This window comes from Electrona antarctica (assembly GCF_951216825.1).
Source record: "Electrona antarctica genome assembly, chromosome: 15".
NCBI lineage: Eukaryota > Metazoa > Chordata > Actinopteri > Myctophiformes > Myctophidae > Electrona > Electrona antarctica.
Window position 1 is genome coordinate 2,689,971 of NC_136796.1, and position 6,771 is coordinate 2,696,741.

The 6,771-nt window shown below is 44.3% G+C and overlaps 1 long non-coding RNA gene across 1 annotated transcript; it reads left to right on the plus strand.

Moving 5' to 3' along the window:
• Nucleotides 1-792: 792 nt before the first annotated feature.
• LOC306937906 lies at nt 793-4,113 on the plus strand. The gene is made up of 3 exons (XR_013791671.1): nt 793-906; nt 2,623-2,658; nt 2,984-4,113. It is a non-coding gene; the product is annotated as an uncharacterized lncRNA (long non-coding RNA).
• The last annotated feature ends 2,658 nt before the right edge of the window (nt 4,114-6,771 follow it).

The window sequence follows — 6,771 nt, forward strand, 5'->3', positions numbered from 1 at the left end:
TCTCAAAGGGCACCTACGGACGGCTGCAATTCAAAACTGGCGCCCATAAAATCTGAATCCCCCCCCCCCTTTTTCCCCTCACTGTATATGTTTCTTTTCCCTTTTTACCTCCTTTATGATGGATTCCTGTTCTGTTCTTTAGCTATATAGAAGTGTCTATTTGTACGTCTCTAAATGTTTTGATTAATTGAACAAGGTGGACCCTCTTGTAAACAAGTGTAATGCTTTATTGGGTCGTCCACTCACAGTTAACAGTCTTTGTATTGAGTTTGTGCTTGAAATGTACTGTAATTCTGCAAACTGTTAATACATATTTCAATCAATCAATCAATCATACGCTTATAACTTCACTGCTTTGTGTATTTCCGACTGTTTCAGCTGGGATGCCTACTGTCTACGCACGCACGCACGCACGCACGCACGCACGCACATTAACTCATGTAAATTCTGCCCCTCTCAGGACCTGAGAGACTACATCCATCAACTGGAGGAGGAGGAGGAGGAGGAGGAAGCATACATGGACTCTGTTGACGGTGAGTTATGAACACACACACACACACACACACACACACCAGAAAACCGCAAGGTTGCCAGGGGGGGATAAGCGTCTCCAGAGGGGGCTTAAGCCCCCAGCCCTCCCATGAGACACAGACCGAGTATGGTATTTTATCATGAGCATTAGTGAGGACCAATTATATGAAGATAGGTTGAAAAGTGGTGAAGTGGTCCTTTAATATGAACGCCAAGTTGCTGTATACCCTGCTCTGATCCTCTCTCCTCATTGACTCCTCAGCTGTGAAGGAGGCGGAGCAGAAGGAGAAGGAGACGGGGCCTGTCATCGTGCTCACGCTGTCCTCTCACCGCGAGGTGGACACGCCCCTGGAGTTCATGACGGACGCCATGGATGTACGTATGCGAGAAACCCTGTGATTGTACAGACACCATGGATGTACGTATGAGAGAAACCCTGTGATTGTACAGACACCATGGATGTACGTATGAGAGAAACCCTGTGATTGTACAGACACCATGGATGTACGTATGAGAGAAACCCTGTGATTGTACAGACACCATGGATGTACGTATGAGAGAAACCCTGTGATTGTACAGACACCATGGATGTACGTATGAGAGAAACCCTGTGATTGTACAGACACCATGGATGTACATGTATGTACTGTATCTCTGTATAGATTGTCGCAGTCCCGCCCCCTTTCATGACGACGCCAGGCCCAGTCCCGCCCCCTTTCATGACGACGCCAGGCCCAGGAAATAATTCCCAATGCATTTTTCCTCATATACATTTCAAAAAGTATTTATTTAAAGGCCTTTTAAGCGTTGTACGAAGCCAACTCGAGTTGTGACAAATCATGACAACAAACACAATATTTTCGACCAAACAAATAATTACAAAGAAGAAAAACCACAAAAAGTGTTTATTGTCATGATTTGTCACGACAAGAGTTGGCTTTGTCCACGGCGTAAACGTCTTTAAATAAATACTTTTTGAAAAGTCTATGAGGACAATGAACGGGGAACTCTTTTCCGGGTCTCTCAAGGGGGCGGGACTGCGACGCTCTATAGAGACACACGGGGACTACAAATTTCACGCCCCCAAATGAGACAGCGGCCCCTCTTCTGGTCCGTTTCAACTGTGTACTGCAGCTGCCAATGCAATCCCTATGAGAGGCATCATAAAATACCCTTATTTCACTGGTTCATTACTGAGGCTATAGCGATTCTTTTTGTGTTCTAATAAAGTGCCCCATATGTTTGATTTGTCCTTTTCAATGTCACATACCTGCCATCTCAATATATACATCCTACAATGTACTATAATATACTCCAGTCAAAGTGGTCGCACGGTATATACGTCACGGATGCATCCCTTGAGGTTTTCAATACCCAGATTTGTTGTATTTCGTTTTATATGCTATGTATTTGTTGAAAATGATCTAAACAGCATCTTGCAAGACTATTATTAATACTCATCTGGGGAATTCACTAGGTTGTTGAAAATGTCAGGATGTCACTCTTCCATTTAGCTGGGTTATTTTCCCATGCAACTATTCAGCAAAGTTAATTATACAACAAGTTGACAGCGGTAAAACACACCGTCGGAGCTCCGTGGTAGGTAGAACATATATAGTAAGCCTGTGACATGTTCAAAATATAGACATGAATATCAAAGTCAGTCGGGATCGGGATGTATATTGAGAATTCCACTCTTCCAGTCGGCGCTCGTAGCCTCGTCCCGTAAAAGCGACAGGTTCTCTGTCTGCCGTCTTCCCTCTGCTCCGTTAACATTATGGGTAACTCATTCAAGTGGTAAATTAAATGTGAAATACATCCTCTATTGAGAAAACAACAATATATGTTGACAAAGACACTTCATACATTTGGAAACATATTTTTATTCAAATCAATATAGTCTTCAGTTAATTTCATATTATTTTAAAAGTAGGCTAACTACAGTTTAATTTCAATGGACTTCTATGGGCTGGCCTGCAGTATCCGTGCCAACGGACCAGAAGTGGGGACGCTGTCTCATTTGGGGGCGTGAAATTTGTAGTCCCCGTGTGTCTCTATAGTCTTATCTCTCTGTGTCTCTTGTCCAATCAGGAGTGGTCCGCCTCAACGCACTGAGCCCACCCTCAGGTGAGCACACCTTCATTCACCTGTTTTAAAGCTGACTTTGATTGATTGAGTATTTATTAACAGTTTGCAGAATTTCAGTACATTTCAAGCACAACTCAATACAAAAACTGTTAACTGTGAGTGGACAACACCATAAAGCATTACACTTGTTTACAAGAGGGTCCATCTCAATTCATCATAACATTTAGAGACGTACAAATATACAACTACCAAGTTCTGTTCTGTATCTATCATGCATGTTCTGTGCCTATATGTATGTAACATGTATTTATTTATACAACATGTATGTTTAAGTGATCACCGCTGTGTTCTTGACCAATCACAGTGACAATGATATCTACATGTGGTAGTAACACGGAGGAGCCTGAAGGTGGCGCCGTTGAGACGGATCTGCCAGAGGAACCCTCCGGGCACGATGCGCTGCCAGGCATCGTCAGGAGTTACATGAAGTGTGCCTTTTTTTTGTTTGTCATTAAACTGGTGTTTTGAAGGATTCAGTAGTGGTTTTCAACCAGTGGTCCTTCAGGGGGTTCCAGGTGGTCCCCAGCTCAATGATGAATGGGGACCACCTGCTAACCAAATGGACCCTTGTAGAATAGAGCATTTTGGACCCTAACGGATCCTTTTGTTATTTTGATCAATATTTGCCTGTGGTCTCTCTGGTACCACATTATTACAGCGTGGAATTGTGGACAAAATCTCATCCAACGACATCAAAATTAAAGTTTTGGGTCTAAAGCCCAAACAACACCAAAGGGTCGGGTTGAGACAAAACTGTTTTAAGGTAGACCACACCAATGCAACTCATTGCGTAGAGAACCTGTGATATAAAAAATAAACAGTTGTACAAAAGTACAACTACAGTGTGTGTGTGCGCGTGTGTGTGTGTGATAAAGCATGAAGTAAGTTATTATAATATTATTACTATATTATACTTATATTTGTACAAATGACGATACACTTCCACGTTGTCGGACTGATGCGTGCGTGTCGTACAGGGCAGTGTCACGCACCAAAAATAACAGATCTTCAAGCTCACAGCTTGTTGACGGGTCACAGGCCATACGACACAGTATGCTACACGTGGAGACAACAGAGGACTCTAATGAACGTTCTCAAAGTACATTGTGACATTTATTTGTGCAAAACACATACAATTTTACATACTATAGTATGCCATTTTTTACATGAAAAAGGTTGAGCACCACTGACATAGGTTTTTCAGAAAACTGTCATGATTTAGAAGACATTTGTAGAATCGTCCTCAGGTGGGTTAAACAACTGTTGAAAATACCAAATAAAGTATCAAATAAATAGTCATCCGCTTGCGGCAAGCTATACACCTTGAAAAGTACAACGTCATGACTCTTACTAAACACCAAAACTCAAGTGTACACTTAAACTGTATGTTGGCTTGTTTACTGTTTTACTGTTGAGTGAGACCCACAGTTCAGGAAAACACTGCATTAGATCAAAGTGTCTCCCAAATAAATGTAAACATAAAGAAGGGAGGGAAACAGATCGTTTTAAATGCTGGCTATTCCAAGAAAGTAGAAAACAGGAGGGGGTCAGACAAGGATGAGCTGTTATGTTATATTTTGCTACTCTTTTTGTGTGTGTGTAAAGGGTGTAATTACAGAGCTGTCTGGGTGCTGTAAATGTGACAATTAACATTTTCACACAAATTACGTTGTATTACTGTATGATAGACAATATATTAAAAGTGGGTTTCAGGTGTGGTAATCTGAATACAGCGTCTTTACACTCTAGTGAAATAGTGCATTTCATATTGAATGTAAACATACAACAGGACTAAGGTGAGGCAGTCAGCTGGTCACAGCTCTGTAGGGCTTCAACAGGACTAAGGTGAGGCAGTCAGCAGGTCACAGCTCTGTAGGGCTTCAACAGGACTAAGGTGAGGCAGTCAGCAGGTCACAGCTCTGTAGGGCTTCAACAGGACTAAGGTGAGGCAGTCAGCAGGTCACAGCTCTGTAGGGCTTCAACAGGACTAAGGTGAGGCAGTCAGCAGGTCACAGCTCTGTAGGGCTTCAACAGGACTAAGGTGAGGCAGTCAGCAGGTCACAGCTCTGTAGGGCTTCAACAGGACTAAGGTGAGGCAGTCAGCAGGTCACAGCTCTGTAGGGCTTCAACAGGACTAAGGTGAGGCAGTCAGCAGGTCACAGCTCTGTAGGGCTTCAACAGGACTAAGGTGAGGCAGTCAGCAGGTCACAGCTCTGTAGGGCTTCAACAGGACTAAGGTGAGGCAGTCAGCAGGTCACAGCGCTGTAGGGCTTCGAACCAGGACTAAGGTGAGGCAGTCAGCAGGTCACAGCTCTGTAGGGCTTCAACAGGACTAAGGTGAGGCAGTCAGCAGGTCACAGCTCTGTAGGTCTTCAACAGGACTAAGGTGAGGCAGTCAGCAGGTCACAGCGCTGTAGGGCTTCAACAGGACTAAGGTGAGGCAGTCAGCAGGTCACAGCTCTGTAGGGCTTCAACAGGACTAAGGTGAGGCAGTCAGCTGGTCACAGCTCTGTAGGTCTTCAACAGGACTAAGGTGAGGCAGTCAGCAGGTCACAGCTCTGTAGGGCTTCAACAGGACTAAGGTGAGGCAGTCAGCAGGTCACAGCTCTGTAGGGCTTCAACAGGACTAAGGTGAGGCAGTCAGCAGGTCACAGCTCTGTAGGGCTTCAACAGGACTAAGGTGAGGCAGTCAGCAGGTCACAGCTCTGTAGGGCTTCAACAGGACTAAGGTGAGGCAGTCAGCTGGTCACAGCTCTGTAGGGCTTCAACAGGACTAAGGTGAGGCAGTCAGCAGGTCACAGCGCTGTAGGGCTTCAACAGGACTAAGGTGAGGCAGTCAGCAGGTCACAGCGCTCGCTGTAGGGCTTCCAACCCTATATCCAGGCTTGGATAGTAGGCTACTTATTACTACCAGTGCTTTTTTTTGCCTCTGCAACAACATTACATGCCTTTACTTGCATGTGCATTATTTTGTTTTGACGGTACTTGTACTACTGTTCTACATTTTTGTCTAATAAAATAGGATATTCATTTAATCAATCAATCAATCATCAAACTGCATTAATTATAACAGAGATGCTATACCAAGCTATCCATATCAACATGCTCTATAGGAGTCTCAATAACAGGTAGGCTATACGTAACGTTTAATGTTTAGTAATGTTTAATGTAGCAGAAGAGGCAATTCATTGAACAGAGTTTTGCACAATTTTAACGATTGAAATGTGAATCCACTGTGCTGCCATGATATATTAGGAGTACAATAACTTTGCATTGTGAATAAAAACGTAGCCACAGTGTGGTTGCAGTGTAATGCTAAAGGTTTAATCGCAGTGCTGTCTGCTTCATGTAATATAATTAAAAGTGTATTCTGGTATTATTGTGAATCAATGGATTGAGTGCTATCCTTACTTTCACCAACTTCAGTGTTTACGGACTGAAACATACAATAGGCCTATAGCCTACAATAGCACAGTGAGTCTCAGACTGGGGGGTCCGGGGAACCCCTGCAGTACCTACCTGTCAGTTGCTGGGGTCCGGGGACCCCCAGTAGCCTACCTACCTGTCAGTTGCTGGGGTCTGGGGACCCCCTGCAGTACCTACCTGTCAGTTGCTGGGGTCTGGGGACCCCCAGTAGCCTACCTACCTGTCAGTTGCTGGGGTCTGGGGACCCCCTGCAGTACCTACCTGTCAGTTGCTGGGGTCTGGGGACCCCCAGTAGCCTACCTACCTGTCAGTTGCTGGGGTCCGGGGACCCCCAGTAGCCTACCTACCTGTCAGTTGCTGGGGTCTGGGGACCCCCTGCAGTACCTACCTGTCAGTTGCTGGGGGTCCCAGAGATAGAAATGCCACTAAATGAGGGTCCGTCCGTAGCCTAATGCATGTCATTGTCAAACTAGCCCTATCTCCATCGGTTTTCAGAAAAACGTGGCCGGTGTGCCTATAATAATAATAATAATAATAATAATAATGGATTTTATTTATAACGCACTTTATATTCGTCAGAATCTCAAAGTGCTAGAAAGTGCTTTACCTTTACCGTAACCTCACAAAAACAAGTATTCGTGTGTTGGAAAATTACCAACGGGGTTC